This window comes from Mercenaria mercenaria, chromosome 4 (genome assembly GCF_021730395.1).
Source record: "Mercenaria mercenaria strain notata chromosome 4, MADL_Memer_1, whole genome shotgun sequence".
NCBI lineage: Eukaryota > Metazoa > Mollusca > Bivalvia > Venerida > Veneridae > Mercenaria > Mercenaria mercenaria.
This window is the reverse complement of record NC_069364.1, coordinates 75,745,775-75,769,101: the sequence shown is the minus strand read 5'-3', so window position 1 is coordinate 75,769,101 and position 23,327 is coordinate 75,745,775. Positions and strand designations below refer to the sequence as shown.

The 23,327-nt window shown below is 32.8% G+C and overlaps 1 long non-coding RNA gene across 1 annotated transcript; it reads right to left on the bottom strand.

Moving 5' to 3' along the window:
• Positions 1–16,474: 16,474 nt before the first annotated feature.
• On the bottom strand, positions 16,475–21,734 carry LOC128556466 (uncharacterized). Its single transcript, XR_008370694.1, has 5 exons — positions 21,012–21,734; positions 20,252–20,321; positions 19,762–19,854; positions 19,319–19,386; positions 16,475–18,208 (listed from the first exon to the last, which is right to left on the bottom strand). It is a non-coding gene; the product is annotated as an uncharacterized LOC128556466 (long non-coding RNA).
• Between the last annotated feature and the right edge of the window lie 1,593 nt (positions 21,735–23,327).

Here is a 23,327-nt window from a genome sequence, read left to right as displayed (position 1 = left end):
AGTGTCACAGCTAATTTGTCAGTCATGCTAATAGAGATTTGAATATATACGCGATTTCTAAACTAGTTTGAATGTGTAGTTAAGTTCTGGTTTGTATATCAAGCAGGAATGAAACCAACATTTGTTGTGAACAACGGAACTGGTCTGTACCGTAAGGCGTATCTTACCGCCTGGTGTGATATGGTGGCGATTTGTTCGTTTAAATTATCTCCCTTTCTCTCTCTCGTTCTCTCTAATACCTGGATATAGTATGCAAATACATTCTCTTTAGAAGGCTATCCAAGAGAAATATCTGACTCGCTTTTTCTCTGTTCACAGCCGACAATTCAAGTAGTGTAATGTGTTTTCCCAAAGAGAAATGGCCGTGCCCACTTTTGTACTAACAAGCAGGTCTTGATTATTTGGTTATCTTTAAGGGGACGCATATTGCTACATTCACAGTTCATACAGCAATGCGGAAGGGGTGCATATTCAAGAAATCAATGGTGGGAAAATAAAAAACATATTCCTAAACTGATATAATACTGATGGACACCTGTAATATTCAGTATTTTGTGGATAAGGATGTGGTACTATGAATGTAATAGGAAAACAGAGGTGTTTGTGAAAGTACATTCAACACAAAATATTAAGCTTTTGTATAAGGAAAAAACAGGTTTTTTACAATAACAGTGTTCCAAATAATGTTGAAGGGATGAGATTTTCTTTCTAACACACCAGGTTTGCTTAAACATGTAAAAATTTAACGCCACGTCAGTTCATCTCGGGATGGACGCCATATTTCTCATTGATAAAAAATGTAAACAAAAAAATCAGAGTGGGATTAGCATTGCAAGGGCATAACATGACATTCTACACAATGAATACCTTAGAACAGATATCTAAGATGCTACACAGGTCAGCGGGTTAAATGCATAATGCCGATCACTTGAAATTAATCTTGAAAATGTGGGTTTTAATTTAGTTTGTTTAACATGGTTTTTAATTTCCACGACTTTCTCGGCGATTCACTGCAAATGTATTACGCGCGGACGAAAGGTAACTCTAATAAACGACGGGACAACTTAGTGTCAGCACGTGTACGATTTTTTAAAAAAACATGTCGATGATTATAATTTCTTATCAAATAATGAATCCTATTCAGATATTCGTCTTAATATTAGAAAATTATTAACTTCTGTGGAATTGTCAAAAAAATTACCTACAGTGGATACTTTGCGCATCAAACTGTTTCCGCTTCAGTTGTGAGGCACTTCCTTGTTATATATTTTGACAACAATAACAAACACAAAATGAATCCGATAAAGTCACTTATAACCGACGCTACTTAAATTAGTGTAAGTAAAGTTTGTTGTTACAACTTATAACTATGATCGTTACGTTTAAGAGATTAAGTTTATCTTGAACTGCATAATCCATTAACTACGTTTACATGATATGCATTACAACTATATTTGACCCATTTTTTTACGTCGAATGACAGCATTCTCGTGCAACTCGTGCAAACAGAGTATGAAAAGTATGGTGGAGAATTCAAGACAAATTATAAATGACATTAAATGAGGGATAACTGTAATATTCGTCCAGTTTTGATCATTGGACATTCCGTGTGTATTAGTAACTTTTGTGAACAAGATTAGAATTTGTTTTGCACATGTTACACATGATTGGACCTCTCAAAAATTTCATACCTTATTTTAGGATTTTTTAAGACAGTACATTTTCAAAAGTTTGTTTGAATGTATTTTGATATTTAAGTGCATTGCATTCATGAATACCAAGTTAAAAATTAATAATGCAACATTCTAGGCCTTTATTGTAAGCCACTAGACTTCTGTAATGATAAATGTTTTAATGTTTAAGGGAATATCTTATCTTTTGTTTTTGTAATGTGGCATTCCTTGACCACCGTATCTTTTCTTATGCCTACTTTTGTAAACAAACTAAATAATGTGTTTAGCTAACTTAATGCCAAATGAAAAGCAAGACAGTGAACTTATTTCACATTCTTTCTTTAAATTAGAATCGTAGACATTGATAAATGTTTGGACAAAAGTGAAAGCACTATTATTTCGCACCAAAAAGATCATAATTGTTGACTTTGAATGTACAAGAAGTCTTATGTAATTCAACAATAACTTTCTGTTTCAGTTTTTGTCATTTTTTTTAGTGACAATCCTTTTGTTACTTATAACAGTTGAATAGTATTCATTTCATTTACCAAAACGCGTTGTACTTTTTTGCAGGTAAATTTTATAATCCCAACCATTTTTTTCTAATTTCAAAGTATGCGTCCCCTTAAGCAAAAGTGAGGGACTGCTTTTCTCACTGATACAATTCTTTATTTGGGTTACAAATATAATGCACTTTAATTTATTGGTAGGTGCTAGGGTATTTATATATATACAGTCAAGCCCGCCTGCAAAACCTCCCTTGGGGACTGAAAATGCTGGTATTTGTGAAAATTTGAATTTTTCAAGACAGGTAAAGTGTGAGTTTAGTAAGCAGGTTATATGTATTTGAAGGTTGTCTACAGTACGGGTCTGACTGCATAAGGGAGTTCATCGCTTCTTAAGACAGGAGTAAATTACCAAGTAATGTAACAAAAAACAAAACAAGATTATGTGGGATAAGGCCGTGACTTTATTATAAATTTTTAAATGAAAATTATGGCATATTGTAAATATATAGCATGGTATATATAAAAATGATGAGGAAATATGAAGGACAAAGCTCCAGTTAAAATGCATGGAAGCAACATAGCCTTAGTTATGGAATGACATCCATAATCTCTTTAAGTTCCATATTACCATGCCAAGTATTGTTAACATACCCTCAGAGGTTTCAGTTAAAATGTATTATCTATTTATTTTGAACGAACATCAAATGGACGGACGGACGGGCGAATAGGAAACCAATAGCCTAAAGGCTTTCAACTAGAAGAGTCTTACTGCCACTGACTTGTTAGGTCATAAACAGGATATGCTTGAACAATTTCCTGTGACGTCTTCTTTGTATTCATATTATTCAAATTATCGAAATTATTCATATCATTATTGTTATTATAATTATTATTATTATCATTATTCTCATAATTGATTCAGATCTGTTTTACACCTATTTTCCGATATTTCATGATATTTCGTTTTCCATATCAATGCATTTTATAACTTATTCTTTTACATGCAGGCCGTTAAATAATGCATGCATTGGACCTAGATAAAACGGATCTAATAGAAATAACCAGGTACAGCAGTTACCTTTCAACACAAGGTGCCGCAATAGCTGCCGATCCCAACCATGTCACGCCGCTTTTATAGCTAAACTGTTTGAAGTCATTAGGAGAATAGCCGCTTGACAACATTAGTTTTCTGCAGCCTCTTATACAAGAGATTGATCGCTGTTGTTGTGTTAATGCTGGTGTTGCAGTTGTTGACTTAATGGATTATCCGCATCAAAGCGTACAGGCTAGAACCGCGTCTAAAATTAATGTGTATGCGTTTCATTAGCGTGTAACAAATTGATAAGCCAAATCCATATTTTAGTCATTAAGAAATACATTTATAGCTGAATATTGTTTAATATTATAACAATAATCTGTATAAATTTATATAAATCCTTGCATATGATAATCTTTTGCAGAACGCAACCATGCAAAGTATTAGCAGATTCGGTTCGATTAACTTGGTTCATGGGAAATCACTCATAACATCCTCAAGTAGTTGGGCTTATTCCATTTAGCTCAGAATGTTTGTGTTTTTATTTCTATAGCACCGTTCTCCATAAGTTTCGTTGTTTTGCTGGATTTTATTCTTATGTAAAATACTCTCAGAAACAGTAACCAGACTTAAGTATGATAGGCACATCTTACCTTACTTCGAACATGTCCGCATTATATTTTTTTACAGTTCTGAAAGAGCTTTGTAATTTCATTACAATGAATTAATAATATATGTATAAATCCGTGAATTATTTGATTTAAACATGACGCTTTCGTGCTTTAAGAAATATTTCTACGATTTAGAATTGTGACAGTCTGTTATTAATTTTCATAAGCATCACTTATCATTTACTGTTATACATTACAAGAGTTGAGATCTAGGTTACACTGCTGATTTATAAAATGAAAACATATCTTACATTTCTTTCGAAATCTAACAAACAGCAGCTAACCAAGATGTTACATTATGAAAACATCCAATATACACGTATCCTTCTTGTCAGCTGTTAATGTTTCATGCCATGGTACGAACCCAACTCGAACGCTCTCTTGCTAGTATAGCTAATCAAGTTAATATTGCCAATTTCGTTCCTGGACACGTAAAAAGCGTAAGCTTACATTACCTTATTACATACCAATTTTCCTATGTGTAGTCTCTACGAACACCTCAACCATCTGACCGCCATTGCATAACTGAAATACTGTTGAAAACGGCATAGAACCAATTAATTGTATGTCGCTCCTTTCTTATCGGATCTTTTAAGCTGTAACTAGAATATGCAGCATGCTTTTTATCATTTGAAGCAAGATATTTAAAGTATAATTTTGACAATTGGTAAGAAACAACCACATGTATATTTCTATTTGATTAAATGACGTAATAGTTTGTAAATTTTTGAAATTATATCAGGCTACAAAGCAAAATTCTTTGATTTATCCCAACGTTACTAAATCATGTTACAAAATATATCCGCAACAATGTACGTTAGAAATGCATAAACCTCAATACACCTCGGGTGAAACCAGTACTTGCATATTGTACATATGATTTAAGTCCATAAATAATAATGACCGAGAATAATGTACAGGAACTAACGTACTGCATTTTTGCGCATGTACTTGCAAACAAAAAATGCTCGACCACACCCATGTTTTACCTGTGAGTGCAGTTTGTCAGCTCACTATGCCTGTTTATTTTTTTTTAACTAAAATTCACTTCAGTAGGTATTTCAATGACCTTGACCTCTAATGTAAACAAATATGGCGGCCGTCGATTGAAAGTAGAAAGTGCAACTCGCTTGAAAATTCGTAAATACACTCGTGATTTTTTTTATGGAAAACACATGTTCTTTAGGAACAAAATCGGCGGTGAAACTTTGCTTTTATTTTGTAACATAGAAAGTTGGAAATGATTTTCAATTTTCATAAATACAGCAGCAAACAAAAAGAAATTCCTACAGATGATGGATTACCTCACAACTATTTTACATTCACAAGCGATCTGCCTCCAAAACTTCGGATCGTTAAGTGCTCACTGCGCATGCGCAGCGGAAATTATGAAATTCTAAGGGAGAAGCAATTATTCACTTCCTGTATTTTTATGGTCTATCATCACTAAAGGAGAAGTAACTAAAACATTACTAATTATGCATTCTGGAACTTATCCCTTTGTTGGAAGTAGTGGTCTCCCTTTTGTTTACATTTTTTCTTGCATCAAGAGAGAAAAAGTAGGAGAAACAATTTTATGGAGCAGAATCCTTTTTGCAATAAATTCAATTAATTTCTTAACATTTTTAGAAAGGTATTGCCTTAAGAAATGAAGTAACATTTTGAAAAAAGGAAATGTATTTTTTATAAAATGTCATTGAGATAGCTAACTTCAGACTGATTCAGTCAGTGATTGAATAAAACCAAATAACCAGTATCTTGCTGATTGTACGACAAAACACGTGTCTCCATTACTTTCCAGAGGACATATTCAAATGCCGTATAAACAGAAAGTTCATCAATCAAAATTATAAGCGCAGACATCTAAAGAAAATATATAATGTATACTCATCTGAATTGTGAATTCTCAAAACAGTAGCACTGCAGTTTTCCGCCGTATTCTTCTATACATTTTTGTAAACGATCTGTCCTCTACGGATTTCAGATAAAGAATGTACTTGTCACTGCACTAAATTTGCCCATGAAAAACCCGTGGGATTAAAACTTGTCAGACTAGTATTTAAAGTGATACGGCTATAAATACAAATACAGGTGTGGATAAGCAGTGAGGCGTTATGTTAAGCAAGACAATATACCCACCGAAATTAAAAGTATTTATTTCTTAAGAGAACATAAATTTACCTATTACCATTTTTAGAAATATTTCTCTGCAGATACAACTGTATTACTAAGTAAATTTGAAAGAGCTATTAAAGGTACCCGCTACAGTTTTTTTCCGGACGAGACGATATTTACCCTAACACCGTGCCAATTTGGTTTCGATGTAGCTCACTGCAGAGCTGGTGCGGTCTTCTGCGCATGCCCGGAAGTGATTATCTAATGTCGCGTACGGCAAAAATTCGCAAATTATTGTATGTTCGCATGCATTTAATGTACAAAATGTATAATACACTGACTAAAGTTTAGGGTAAGTATCACCATGGTTACAAAATATATACATTTAAAGTACTTTTAGTTCAAATTGCTTCAGTCCGACATATACTGGAGTCTGTTATTTATACCAGCGCTCCAACTCTGCATTGAGTCACAGCTGTTTCTAATCCCGTACCGTACCCGTACCGTACATTCGTAAACTATAGGTTTTGTTAAAAAAATGGGCGAAAACTTTCATCGTTCTATGCCATCAAAATGCTTCAGAAACACCTTAAAATCCGCTTATTAAGAAAACTGCCGTTTGATAATTCTATATATATATATTTCTAGGTCATTTTCTCAAACACTGAAAGAGTATTTCGTACCAACCTGCGTTGTATAAATGCCCGCCACACCCCACCTCGTTGTAATTTGATTTAAGCGAAATCTAATATGGTGACCTATCAATTTACTTTTTGTTTTAGATTAGATAGACATAACCAAAGGTATGTGCAGAGTTTGATTAAATTCTATTATGTGAAACTCGATAAAATAGCAGAAGTACCAACTGACAAAATTATGCAAAAATAGCCCTTGGGTCTGCTGAACAAGTATTCTTTTCTTTAGAAAATCATCTTCTTTTGATTTCCCTGAGCATGTTTCAAATAGATATATTGTTTTCCGTTATAAAAATGCTTAGATAATCAAATTTATGCTGATTATTGTACTTTACTGAAATATATTTTAGGATTACAGAAATTTTGAAAAATGTTTAAAATACCACCATATCTAGGATCAAATTAAATTGAAACAAAGCTGGTGACCTGGTGTTTTTATTTCATTTTTCAATACATCATAACATGATCTTTTAATACAAAACATTTCATCAAAATCTATTATTGAGAAAAAAATTACGAAACTGTAGCGAGCGTCTTTAAATAAATTGGCCGCTTTCAATTCAGTAAGGGTTGCAGTCAAATATTCGCGGGCAATTCAGAAGGAAAAAAAAACGCCATGTTTATACATTTGTTCTGATGAAATAAATATCAGCATGTTCTGTAAAATTGAGAGCTACACATCTGACTACAATGACGTGTACAATTTACATGGAAAAGCTTGGCTTATGTTCATATAAAAATAAACTGTGAAATGTAGAAAGTCCTGAAACTGTACAGGTTGTTGTTTTTTTATGTGGCAAAAAGGAAAGTTTTTTTTTAATATAGATGTATCATGCAGTTTTCAATTATCAATTATATAAGGCTACCCTAGTTAAAGTTAGCCCTGTAACTCTGAAGAGTATATTCTGTTAGGTTACTATAAAGCTATAGAAGAATCAATGACATTTAAGTCCAGCCATCATTACATATAGCCTCTTAGACTGCGTGGCACAGCCTACTTTTCTGGCTTAAAAAGTAACTCTCTCCAACTTGTTTGTTGGGTTTAACGTCGTACCGACACAATTATAGGTCATCTGGCGATTTCCCAGCTTTCAAGGTGGAGGATTTTTTTTTTGGGTTTAACGCCGTTTTTCAACAGTATTTCAGTCATGTAACGGCGGGCAGTTAACCTAACAAATGTTCCTGGATTCTGTACCAGTACAAACCTGTTCTCCGTAAGAAACTGCCAACTTCCCCACATGAATCAGAGGTGGAGGACTAATGGTCGTTTATCAAATAGTCACGGAAGACCCCAGGTGCCTCTCCTTGCATTATGGGTAGAACCACCGACCTTCTGTAAGCCAGCTGGATGGCTTTCTCAAATGAAAACTTCAACGCCCCGAGTGAGGCTCGAACCCACATCGGTGAGGGGCAAGTGATTGCAGTCAGCTGCCATAACAACCCTGCCAAGGAGGACCCTCTACAATTGAAATCATCATATTATGTGCAAATCCACAAATCAAAACCATTTGATGTCCAAGTAAACGAGAAATAATAGTGTCCATCGTAGCAACTTCCCTATAGTGAAAGTGTCAAATGCTATTCAAAACCTCAAAAGCCAGTTTTCCATACATTTTATCTAAATAAAACTGTCAAACACAGAGCAATTGGATCACATTTCATGCTTAACTGGCCTGGGCATCTGCAGATATGTGTAATTTTGTCAAGTAAAATAACTATAATTAACCAAATATCATCACAAGGAATACAATTTAGTGCAACAACTGTTATGAAAAGATTCCTGCCCAATAGTCTTATAGTATATCGTCACAAATTGACATACGGGCCTTATTTTATCTGTAGTGTAAATGCAGGTATTGCATCATCTTTTTGTAAATTTTTGAGTTATTGAGGTAAATGTCAGATTTCACGCATGAAATACCTCTCATGTTTTTCTGTATTTCATAACTTAAATTTCCATGTAAATTTCATTAAATTCGGTTCAGTAATAAGAAAGTTGATATTTTATAAACTTCAGTAATTTATGTTTTTATCCCCAAAACCACTATAATGGGCCTCAAATTGTCAATTTAAATTCGCGCCAAAGTAGTAAGATTCCCCGGCTATATCGTGAATCCCGTGAAAATAGAAATAGTCGGAGCTCACGGCTTAACCGTGAATCCCATGAAATTTAGTATTTGGCGGGACATTATCCTTTAAATAGACTGGACTAGATATGCCTTGCGCACACCACCTTCCGACTTTATAGACGAATCTATGTCTGAATTATTTTCATGCTAGAAATTTATGCTCGATCGAGCTTCTTCCGCCAGACGATTTTTCCTGGTGATGTCATAACCCGGAAGTACAATGCCCGAGGTTCACTTGTCTTCACTCGCCTGGATGTGATATTCCCAGCGCAGAGTTTTCGTCCCATGGTTGTGCCGTAAACCGCAAAGACGATGATTTTTCTTATCCTCTGAAGTCAGCTCAGGGATGCAATCACCTACCACCATAGGGAGCCAACACGGAATCAACGTATTCACGGTTTAAAGGGACTGGATTTTGAGCTACGTTTTGTTTGTGCTACTTAAAGTTCGCAATTAAATTAAAGAACTGTACCACGTCAGATTAGAAATGGAACTATAAGAACTTTTGTATCTAGAGATACTGAACTTTCTTTTTTTTTCTTTCTTATAATCAGTTTTTTTTTCTTTTCATATCTATTCATTGTTAATAATCATCTTATGTAAATAAATTTGTAAATATTGTAAAGGGTGTTGATTTGTTTTGATGGTTACTGTCGCCGGTACGGCCTTTCCTGTCACATATATCCATTGAACAAAATGGGAACTCACGTCCAAAGTTGCTTTTAAAAGTAGGCATAATGGCAAAATCGGACGAAAGACGTGTAATTCTCTCAGATTACTGTTGTTTCGACTTTTTCGCTTGCCCTGCTTATTAAAGAAGTATATTATACATAAATATATTGAGGCGGCTTATTCCCATTCATTCGACAAACCTACTATCGTCTGATCGCCCTAGATATTCAAAAGAATCTAATATTATGGATGAAGAAAGTCTATATGCAAGTCTGTGTTTTTCTATATGATGCCGCTTAAAATCAAGATACATATTTTCGGTCCAATCTATTCAGTTTTCAAGTTCTAAATTGAAATTAAAAACTTTGTGTATCGTATAAATTTAAGCATTAACAACAAATTAAGAAAATGTACAGAAATTTGTCGACAGAAAGTTTTTTTTACATTTTTTTTCATTAGAGTTTCAAGTTGATGTATATATTCCGTCCGAAATGATTAATTATGACTTGTATCAGTTTACAAGTCATTCGCCGCTATCATTGTAACCATGTAGCATGAAAAATGATAAATATATGAGCTGCGCCATGAGAAAACCAACATAGTGCATTTGCGACCAGCAAGGATCCAGACCAGCCTGCGCATTCGCGCAGTCTGGTCAGGATCCATGCTGTTCGCTAACGGTTTCTCTAATTGCAATAGGCTTTGAAAGCGAACAGCATGGATCCTGACCAGACTGCGTTGATGCGCAGGCTGGTCTGGATCCATGCTGGTCACAAATGCACTATTTTGGTTTTCTCATGGCGCGGCACATATTAACAAATAACATCTAGAGGCAGCATTCCAAGTCCAGGTTTTTGTCACAATTAGTATGCACTTTTTGAAGATTGTTTTTGAAACAAAAAATACCATCCATTCTAACTCTGGATTTGAAAATGAGGCTTCTGCTTACAGTGACTCTAGTAATTTTACAACTATGTATTATAAATTATATGGTTACGATTAGATAAGGCATTTTTCAATATTGAAGATGATCTGTTCTTAGCAGGTGTGTACATGTGGGTGGAAAACTCACCTGCGTACAATGTAATTACTGTTGACTTGTTTGCCTTATTAGACAATGATATACGTACTTACGAGCAACGTGGTCATGTTATGTTGGCGGGTGATTGGAATCAATGGGCAATGGTGACAGAAAGGTCTACATTGTATGAGACCGAGTGGTGGATTTTATAGACGATGATGTTTATACTCCTGATACGCCCCTGGAAAGAACCTCTATGGACACTGGGCATAACACTCATGGTTTTAAACTGCTTGATTTATGCAAATCCAATTCATTGCGTATTTTGCTAACGGTAGATTAGATAAGGATCATTGTGTGGGTAATTACACATATACAAGCGTTATGGGTTCAAGTGTAGATTATCTTTTGTTATACCAATGTGATTTTAGTTGTATTAATTCTTTTGAAATAGAATCATTCAATGAATGGTCTGACCATGCACCTGTATCATTTTCTATTTTGTGTAATACTTTACCAGGTAATGACAGTCAGAGTTATGAGAGTACTACTGTAAAATGGGACGATAATCTGCGTGGGGAATTCCGAAGGTGTCTTATCTTTAAATTATCAGAGTTTAATAGAATAACGCAAAATGTAAATTTTGCAAATAGATTTGACGTTAATACATGTATAGAAGATTTTACACAGGTTATACGGAGCGTGGCAGATCCATTAATTTCCAAAGATATAATTTTGTCAAATAGGCCACGTGCTCACAGGTCGTTAGTAAAAAAGGCTGACTGGTTTGATAATGAATGTATTAATGCCAAAAATACATATTTAGCGGCCCTGCATATTTTCAACAAATGTAAAAATGATGTTAATCGTATTGATATGTGTACCAAAAAGTCAACGTACAAAAATCTTGCAAAAATGAAGAAACGTTACTATGAAAGATGAAAAGTATTGAGAAATTAAGGCACTGCAAACCTAGAGATTTTTGGAAACATTTTCCACGTAAAAATGGTGGTATTACAAATAATATTAGCACTGAAGAGTTTTACAATTTCTTCTCGAGTTTAAACTTGGCAAGCGACATTACTAATGGGGACGCTGAAGCTTTTTGTAGTAATCATGATTTCAGTACAGCTGATTGTATATTTGAGAAATTAGATACGACCATTACAGTTGCTGAGGTTGAATCCGTTATACGCAGTTTAAAAAGGGGCAAATCTTTTGCTGCCGATAACTTATTGAACGAGTATTTTATTGAATCTTGTGATATATTGTCTACTCATTTAGTAGACCTGTTCAATGGTATATTAAATAGCGGAATGTTTCCAGATAGCTGGATGGAAGGTATTTTTATACCGTTATTTAAGAAAAATGACCCCGATGATGTTAACAACTATAGGGGCATTACACTGGTTAGTTGTTTTTCTAAGATTTTTACGGGTATATTAAATAAAAGAATTAACACTTGAATAGAAAATAACAATATTGTTAGTGACGCACAATTTAGATTCAGGAAAAGGCGCTCAACTGTAGATGCTATTTTTGTATTGAATGCTATTGTTAGCAAACTTCTTAGTGAAAACGGCCGATTGGCGTGCGCCTTCATAGACTTAGCATTTGATAGTGTTTATCGTAATGGTTTGTGGTATAAGTTGTACAAATTAGGTATCACTGGTGAAACATTAAGAATTATACGAGATATGTACTCAAAAGAAAAGGCCCGTATAAGGGGATGTAAATCTTACTCAGACTTCTTTGAATGCTCAATTGGCTTAAAGCAAGGGGAGGTAATCTCGCCTGTTTTATTTTCAGTGTTCCTTGAAGACTTAGAGTTATTTTTGCTTAAAGATTATAATAGTGGTATGAGAACAAGCCTAGATTTATCAAAGATATATTGTGATAAGTGGGGTCTTAAAAGTTAACTCAGATAAAAGTAAAATTGTTGTCTTTAGAAAAAGAGGTCCGTTATATAATAATGAAAAATGGCAGTTTGATGGTGCTCCTCTGGAAACTGTTAACGATTTTAATTACTTAGGTACTGTGTTTAATTATACGGGTAGCTTTTTGTTGAACCAGGAAAATGCTAGTTGGCAAAGGATTAAAGGCAATGTATGCATTATTATCTAACATCAGAAAATACAATCTACAACCGAAGACATTGTAAAAAGACGATAGCATATGAATATTGATACATCCCAGTGTTTTGTTTATGTATTCTATATTTAGCACAGTGTCAGTACCATTTTACTAAGATTTCTGCCAATACTATTGATGTCATCAATTATTTATTAGGTAAATCATTTCTTTACTTACTATTGCATTATTTTAAAGTCAGACTGTTATAATATTTGTTGTATTTTGTAATTTATTGCATTTGAAATTGATTACTCTGCAGCATCCCTGTCTGGCTGCAGCCATTTTGCCCCATTGCATTCTGGGTAGTTACCCTTGACAACCTAGTAGAATTCCAGGAATTATTCCAACTGTCAAAACAATTCTAAGCTAAATTTCTTTAATTTAAGCAAAGGATCAGAGGTTTTCAGGTAATAGTCATTTTATTTAGGAATTATACCTTTGATTTATGTCCAGTTTTCATGCAACTTAATTTATTTTAGTAGTTTAAACTCTGATTTTATGATTTAACCATAGTTTTGGCTGTTCCATATACACATTGTTTTGATGTGTACATTCTGCACACAGTTGTACATTCACTCAGAGTTTGGTTGTGTGCACCCACACAGTTGGTGTGTGCACACATGTTTTTGGTGTGCACTTGGTCAGTATAAAAGCTTTTTGGTAGCTCCATTGAGGGAACTCTCCAGACTTTGAACTTCAAGAGCTTAACCTATTTTTGGTAACTGCCAGTATTCTATTTTTGACTTTAGAATTTTTCAAGACTTGATTATTTTTTGCTTAAGTAAATAACTTTTAACAGTAAAATAAGATTACTTTTAAGATTTAATACTGAGGTTTATAGGCAAGCATTTGTTTCATTTAAAGATAATAAATATTTAACATTGTTTGTTGTTAACTAAGATGTTTTGCTGATACATTATTAGTACATGTATCTATTTAGAGTCAGTATTTTATATGCATTGTCTTAATTTTTGTTAGGGATAAAATAAATAAATTTGTAATTTAAATCTATTTGATTTTAGTGATTTCTTATTAGTGTTAAGTAGAACTTAAGTAAAATAAGTAGTCTAACTGGAGTAAAATAGCCGTAGTGAATCGGCCACAAAGCAGAATTGCATTCGAACCCAATCTGTTCTTAACCACGAAACCGGAAGTCGCAAGCCTGCATGATAGTCTAGTTTTACGTAACCACATAGCCAGAGTTCGAGATCCCAGCCCGGTAAATCCTACTCAACTTCTCTTGCCGAACCATAACCAGTCACGAAACCATCCGAGCTAGCCAGAGCGCAACAATATTATCTCGATGTAATGCCTAAAAGTCTTAGATTCAATATTACAAGAATCAGAGTATCCGCACACGCTCTTAGAATCCAAACCGGTAGATATGGCCAAAACAGAATACCACGCAACGAAAGATACTGTGTATGTTGTAGAACATCAGATATTGAAGACGAATATCATTTCGTCTTAATATGCCAGTGTTATAATGATATAAGAAAGAAATATCTTAAGAAATATTACTACAATAGACCATCAATGATGAAATTTATTGAATTGGTTACTACAAATAAAAGGAATGTTTTAAACAATTTAGCTAAATATATTAAAGAATCCATTGAAATAAGAAATACTATTATTAATGCTAATGGTTAATTGTAGCTTTAAGCCTAATATAATATGAAGTTCCAATTATATCACAGATGTTACGGTAAAGCCTTTGCCGATTCGTCAACCATGGGGAACCTACACCTACGGTGGACACCGCCGTGGGATAAGGGGGCACTCATGTGATGCTCACTGGGCACCACAGGGTGTGCTGCCATGAGGATGGTCTAAATGTGACCCTCCCCTGGCGGCTTGACACCTCGGCATATGGCGGTGCCTACGGTTCGTTACATACACTTTTCTCAATTCATTTGTCAATTTTGCATTTTGACCAATATTGTTATTCATGATTGATATAACCTTTGGGCAATATACTTTGCTTTGTACTCTCAAATGTATACGGTTAACCTGTCAGATATATTTGGTTACAGGCTACACTTGATTAGAACCAGTGTTAAGATACCTTTTATGATGTCGGTTGTATTATTCACCCTCAACTACATGTTAACTTACACTTTCACACGTGATACCATGTTTAATTGTATATTATATATATGTATATGATGATGTACTATGTACAAGTCAAAATTAAATGTATGTTCTGTTCTGTTCTGTTCATTAAGTCAATTGTTTGATGCATTTGTTGGATCTACTTTGAGTTATGCATGTGAAATTTGAGGATTTTCAAAGACAAAAGAAATTGAAAGAATACATCTCAAATTTTGTAAATTACTATTGCATGTTAAAACGACTACGTGTAATATGGGCATTTACAGCGAACTTGGTAGATATCCCCTTTATGTTAATAGGTACGTTCGTATTATTAAATATTGGTGCAAAATAGTATTGTCAGAAAATATTATTGTTAGACACTTGTATGGCACATTATTAGGTGGATGTAATCGTGGTGTAACCAACAGGGCCAGTAAAGTGAAAGCACTGTTAGAAAATTACGGTTTTGGTTATGTATGGAGAAACCCAGAGTGTTTCTGTACACAGCTTCCATTTTCAATTTAAACTGAAGGTAATTGATGTATTTATTCAGTCTTGGAATAATAGTATATCAGAGGGTCAGAGTCTTTGTTTGTATAAATATTTTAAACCTATGTTTTGTTATGCAACATATCTGGACTTTCTACCTGTGTCAAGATTACGATTATCTTCACACCAACTATGAATTGAAACTGGTCGGTATGGTAATGAAAGAATTGATAGAAATTTGCGTACTTGTAAAATATGTAATACTAACGACATTGAGGACGAATTTCATTTTGTGATCAAATGTAACGCCTATAGAGTAATCCGTACACGATACATTAAGCCGTATTATTGTGTTAAGCCAAGTGTATATAAGTTTACTCAGCTAATGCAAACCGATAAGAAAACAGTTATATTGTATCTTGCCAAATTTGTATACCATGCTTTTGCTTTACGCCAGAATATGATTGTTGCAAATACATAGACATGATTGAACATAATGTCACTAGATTATAATATTTTTATAAGAATTTACAACTGGTGATACGGTATTTTTTAATCACCCCATGCATTCATAATCTATTGCTTAGTATTCATATTAACTACCGCTATGATTGCGCATGTGCGGTGTACGAGTTATTCCCCAGAGCCATTGCACTACTTTGTATTAAAAGCTTTGTCTGTCAAACCGTTATTACTCGTTGTATGTTATTGATGTATGGTTAATGTATGTTCATACTGTTTGAAATAAATTAGAATTTTGTACGCGCTGATTTCTTTATGCAAAGACATTACCTCAGCATTTATATGGATCTAACTATTCGGGTGGCGTACTTTGTTTCGTTTATTATTAGGCCTATACAACAGACCTTGTGTCTCGTTTCGGCAAGGTTTGCTGTCACAGAGGCCTGCAAATTAGTTAGTATTCTATGTACCTTAAGCCTTGCTTTAACGTACGGTAAGGCTTATGACGTGGCTAGTGTGTTGTTATACGCTTCAATGCTTCGTGATCGAAATTATGGGTTCAGTTCTGCATGCATAGTGTTATTCATAAAGGAATAAGCTCCTTAATTGCTGGTATATATGATAGATTATTTGTTTGTAGAATTATACCTACATGTCACAAGTTATATCTATATGTTTAAGGTAGTATTGCAAGTTCAGTTCATCATATGTGCAGTTTATACTATAGACACTGCATTACATGTTAAAGACCTCTGTACACTGGTAGTATATAGACATTGTAACTAAAAAATTAAAACCGGAATTTTTAACATTTTGACTCCAAATATATATTGCTAAGTGCATCAGATAATATATATACAATATTAAAATGCTGTGTGTTATTTTTTAAAAGAGATATTTACTCCAAAGAATTTAGTCCCTATAGCATTTTTGGGAATAGGATAGACAACTCCTGAATGACTATCTCATCAAATTTGCTGATATAAAAATAAACTTAGGTATTTTCCCGGGATACCCTCATTAAAGTCTGTTTCTTCATTTCATTCAGACATGGAATGTAAACAAATACAGGAACAACTTAACAGTACAAGGACATCAAACAACCTATTTTATTTTCCTTCAGGACAGGTACACATGTTAGGTCATACTTGTAATTAATAAACCAAAATGTAAAACAATTAATTAGCTCATCAAAGAAATGAAGACTAATAACTTCACAATATTTTTTACCTCCCTTCATTACATTTTTCATCTACATTCTACATATTTTTTATGGAATTACCTCCCTTTATCTCAAATAAGCTTTCTTATATTGCAATTTAATCAGTCAGTATTTTTAACTTAACTTTCAGACAAATAAATTTATATTTTTTAATCCATGGTAAGATAAAAAGCATAAATTATATTAAAGAATACCATAAAAGCATTTATCACACATGAATGCAAGGTATACACAACAAATAATGTTGAGCCTTGTTGCCAATGACAATGTTGAAAAATATTAAAGCTCAGATGGCATAACAGTGAGATAAAATCTTTTTAAGTTAAGTTAATAATTCCCATATTAACTTATGACTACAAAAATTTAAAGTATGTTGTTATTCCCATTTCAGTCCAACATATCTAAAGAAGTAAATACTACAAAGACTGTATATCAAATTTTTGAAAATAAAATTCCACCAACATATTTTGTTCTTATTTCTTTTATCTTGATTATGTAGTGTACTTATCTGGAATGATAAGATATTTTGAAATGTATATTTCTTTATTCTCCTGGATGGAAAAAAATAAAATATATAAACAAAAACAACCATTTATACCAACCAAATTGTAAAATACTTAAGTTTCTTTGATGTTAGTAATTATATGTTGAGACATGAAAACAACATAAAATATCAACATAAAATATAAGTAAAAAATTGTGGAACATCATATGTAGATTAGATTAGACTGTATTATACAAATATTTATATGAAAATATGTGACAACTCTGGTTAAATAAAATATTAGTTAACTTATGGTAAAATGTTGAACTGCTTTAACATTAATCTACAAGTGATGAATGAGTTCATCTTACCATAACTTTGACATTTAATGTATTATTAAGAAAACTATAACATACAAGAAATGACACACAGACAGTAGAAGTTGCTGAATGACTGGGTCAGTCTCCACCACAATTACTATGAAACTTAAAAAGTTCAATTAAATGTGTTTCTTTAAATTAGATTGATCACATTTTAACACTTCTATGAATGCAATTGTTAAATGCTTGCTTCTTGCGTGCATGCAATAATGGAAATAAAAAATGATTTAACAATATATGTATACAGTCTTTTCATGAACACATTCTGTACAGATGATAATACATAGAAAAGTCAACATATTTATTATATGGGTCCATCTCAGTTTACAGCTGGTGCATGGCTGTCTTGCACTTGAATATACATCTTGCAGCACAGTTGGGGTAAATTCCATTTCACATGACAACATACTTGTAACACTTCTGGAAATACAAATGTAAAACTTTATTACATAAAGAGAATAAAACATGATAGTTTTTAAAACAATTATAACATTATTTTAGACATTTGCAGATATATATTAGAAATATATTATCAAGCAGCAAGTCAGGTAACTCTACAAATTGACATTTTGTCTAATTTCAACTTGTTTAAGGAATTACCTGTTTTAAGCAGCAAGATTGTGTTGCTACTTGGCTTGCTGCTTTATTTAAACTTTACACATACTTAGATCCACTAAATGACAAGTTATTTAATAGGACTGTCTGAAAAGATTGCACATTTTATAACATTCAATGTACATATTCAATAAAATGGTGAAAAAATATAAACAGATAAATCTGATGATGTTCACCTATAATCTCACCTAAAAGCTCCAACAACAACCTACAACCTCTGATTAGTATATGATGTAATAATGATAAACTACCTAAAGTGTTTTTATATAGCATGCAAAAACAATGAACTTGAGAACTGCCAAAACTTCACCTTGTGAGTAATACATGTTCACTTTTCCCCTTGTTGAAAGTGTTGTTTTTGTTGAAATCATAGATATTATAAGTACAATGCAACCTCTGTAGAGCAATACCCTGTGGGATATAAAAATATTTAAGTTATTTTGAGGTTGTTGTTCTGGAGAAGTAAATTTGATAGTTATATTTCAGCTTAGGGAAATTCTCATGATGTTGTTATAGAGAGGTTTTTGCTTCAGAGTGAGCTACTCTGGAAAGGTTGTACTGTGAAAATTCCTTCAAACTTCATCTCCTTCAACTGAGCTAAATGAAGAAAAACAACAAAGGATTTTCCACATTTAGAATTTCCTTGTTTACAATTTGACATTTAATGTTAGGCAATTATGCAGACATATTTTTATGTGACACAATGCCGCCCTTAACTATCTTATTCCAATGAACAATTTGTCAGTCTTGACAAAATCATGTGAAAAAAAGATCACAGTAAAAAAAATAATCCTAATCATTTTATATATATTGCAAAATCAGCTTTACAGAACTCATAAGTGACAAAAAATTAAATTCAAATATTGCCTTTGTGATGTGCAGCACTGGCCATGTCTTTTTATCACAATAGTTTACCTTATTTATATCTGTTACTTTTGTCAGAACTTTTATGTCCCTTCTGCACTAACCATTGTCTTCAAGTTCTGAAATATTGTAAAACATTAATTCACACACATGACTGATACAATATACTGAAATTTGTATTTCAATATTTATCATCAAAGTACATGTTCATTCTATTTTTGAAATGTTGACATTACAAAGCTATCACACATTTATTACTAAACCATATCTATTAACCTTATTTTTAATGGAGATATGTACTTAGTAAATTGAGGGATACACAAAGCTACAGAAAAAAATGTTTATGCCAGGCTGACATAAAGTCCAGAAGGTTCACATCTTGTCAGGAATGTCAGTCTTATAGCTGTCTTGTACGGTTATTTCAGGAGCAAGAATGTAGCCATACAGCATATAAATGCTTTGAGACCTTTGTTTAACATACAAAAGCATAATACCTCCTGTATTTTTCATAATCTTCTTGGACTGCCACAGGGTAAGACAGGTCAAACAACTGTACATGTACATACTCAAACTTTTTCCTACCAAAACTGAAAATGAAAATTATACAACATTTTTTTTTTCCTTTATTTTTGTACAAAAGATGACCTATGCATTTAATACAGACTTTTTACATTTATTAATCTAAATTTATTAAAATTAATAAAATATCTCATAACTCATTGTATGATTAAAATTATAATCATTAATAAACTATATCAAACATGAACCTGAAGTGTTCTAATTTATAAAGCTGCAATTAATATTGAAAAAAATGCAACTGTTGTATACAATGTATATTAAAAAAAAGTATCATGAACCTGATTATAAAACAGTCTCAGTTCAAATGTAATAACACATGACTGTCAGAAAATCAATGTATGTTGTACTTTAATGATATCATCATGACATGAATGCCATCAATAAACTTCATATAACAAACTATACCACTATGTCAGCCTAATTCTTGTTATTTCTACAGCTTCCAAAGACAGACTGCAACTACATGTATCAGACACTGTAAGTAAAATATACAAATAATCATTACACAAGAGATTTTTCATGTTAAATAAAGAGAGTTAATTAAATGCAATCTGAGAATTTTTGCTAAACATAAAGGGAAGTAATTATCAATAAAATGAATGAAGAAAAATGCATATATAAGGGAGGTAATTTAGAAAAAACAACAACTTCAAATGTCAGTATAATGATAGTTGACATTGACAATGACCTATATCAAGTATGCACAACATAAGAAACAGCAAGCACTTGAAAAATGCATTATATTTCCTTGCAATATCAAGAATATTTGACTGTATGTAAGGGTTCTCTACATGCTAATATACTGAAAAAACTTTAGTCTAAATATAGCTTAGATCTATTTATATCTTCAAAAAAAGGAAGTCCCAAAATTTCCACAGCTATTCACAGGCTGAAAATTTTAGGTACTAATATCAGCAAAGAGGTTGATATCTATATTTTTTTATAACTATCGTCAAAGGTAGGGAAAAACTTACTGGAAAGGCATAAACATCTGATCTAGTCATTTCAATACATTTTCAGCTCATTTGCATATAAGAAGAAATTTACAGAATCCCCCCTGTTTCTCTTCATTTTTAAAAAAAAATCTGTATGATGGATATAAACCAAAACATTCTTCTATGTGTCAGCTATCAGATATATATTTCAACAAAAACTGTCAACTTACCTTGTTTTAAGAAGAAGACAAAATTCCATGGCAACTTTCACTTCCCCGCAAAACTGTACCGGTGCACACATAAAAAAATCTCAACTGCGATTTTCAAAATAATACAGTCAGACCACAATTATTTCCCTTGAAAATAAAATGCTCTAGGTAAATGCCTATAGTATATACTTTGTATTTCAATGTAGATTAACTATATCATTTTGCAAGTATCTGCAGGCTACGATTATTAACCATCTTAAAGGGATTATACGTGCGTGTTAAATACTGTAATGTAACTCTTAATTGCACTTTACTGAACTTAATTCGTACTGTTTCAAATCATAGCAGATTATATGATTAATGAAAATGTATGCTACTACTAATACTATAGCAATGCCAGTGCTAATGTTAGATTACAATGCAGTACATTAGTTCATCCTATCTAGTTAAAATATTAACGAACATGCTTTGCTTTTCTATTTATATGTCATTTTTATTATTTTGTGTGCGTGTGTAACTGTGTGCGTGTTTGTGTGTGTGTATGTGTGTGCATGCACGCGCGTACGTGCATGCGTGTGCGCGTTATTTGAATATGTCACGTTATATTTGTTAATACATATGTCTGTGACAAGATACTTCGTGTATACGTTACAAGAAATAAACTTTGATCTTGAATCTTATAAAAGTGTAAGTCAGTCCATTTCTTTTTAAATTTGTTCGTCACTCGCTCACTGAACCGACGGCCTACGTTCCATAAAACATTAAATTAAAACAAAGTAACAAAATCATATCAATATAGGGGTGGGGTGGAGTGGGGGGGGGGACTGTTGTGGGGGGGGGGGGGGGGGGTGGTGAGGTAACGAGTTTCAGATCACTGCAACTTTCTTTACAAACGATACTGTTGTTTTATGTTTTTGAAAGTTTTGAAAATGAAATGAAATCGAGCAAATGATAATCTAGCATATTTTCTTGACTGAATAAGTACAGAGAAAAATACAGAGAAACAAGCAAGAAACCGGATTATTATTGTTATGTACCTCCTGAAAGATCCAATGTTTATATAAATATATAAGTACGTCCAGTTTATATAACTTTGACTTTTTTGAACAAATTAATGATGATATTAGGAGATACAGTTATTTTGGTGATGTTTATGTGACAGGTGATTTAACTCTAGAACAGGTAGATAACGGATTTTGTAAATAACATTAATCTTGACCGTTATGTTTACATGCCTTTAGAGGACATAGCGGTAAATAATATACCATCACGTGTTTCGCAAGACAGTCACGTTAACAATTTTAGATTAAAATTGTTGTCTTTGTGTAACGAAAATAGCATCAGTATTGTGAATGGCCGGATCGAAAAGAGTAATTTTACATGTTATACTACATCTCGTAATAAGAAGGCCGCAAGCGTGGTGTATCTAATTACAAGTTACAATAATTTGCCAGTATTTCAAATATGAAAGTATGTGATTTAACTGAATTTTTGGATCACTGTCCGATTGAGTTTAGTTTAAATTGTGAGGATATGTTTTTTGTTTATCAGAATGATGTTTTGACATATGATAAAATTATTTTGGAAGAAAATGATCCTATTCTATTGAATGATGTACTTAACGAGAATAAACACATTTTTGATTTTAAACAAGCTAGGGTCAGACGAATCAGACATAGACACTTGTATAAATAATCTGAAAACTATTATTTTTGATATTTCCTTCCAATTACATGGTAAAACATTTACTATGCGTCCCCATAAGTCCCCATAAAAAGATACTGAAGACGTCTCCATGTTTCGATGATAGATGTAAACATGCAAAAAAGTATTTTTGTAATGATAAAAGAGCATTTAAAACCAATCCATCTGATGCAAACAGATTGAAGTTCATCTCTAGCAGGAGAGTATATACCAATATTAAAAGAAATATAAAGGGTGATGAATCGAACCCGAATAATTACAGGGGAATAACTCTTGTTAACATAATGGCAAACATATTTTCACTAACTCTGAGAAATAGAATAAATAAATAGTGCGAGGCCAATGATGTTTTTAACGATGTTCAGTTTGGATTTAGAGATAATCGTAGCACTAGTGACTGTATATTTTTATTACATACAATTATTTAAAATGCTTTGTATGATAAATCTAAATTATTTTGCGCCTTTATAGACTATAAAAAGGCTTTTGATACTGTAATTCGTGAAGCTTTATGGGTAAAACTTTGTAATTCAGGTATTAGTTGTAAAGTCATTATAATGTTAAAGTCTATATACGCAAGCGTTAAGTCATGTGTTAAACTAACTTCTAATATGAAAATGTCTGACTTTTTTG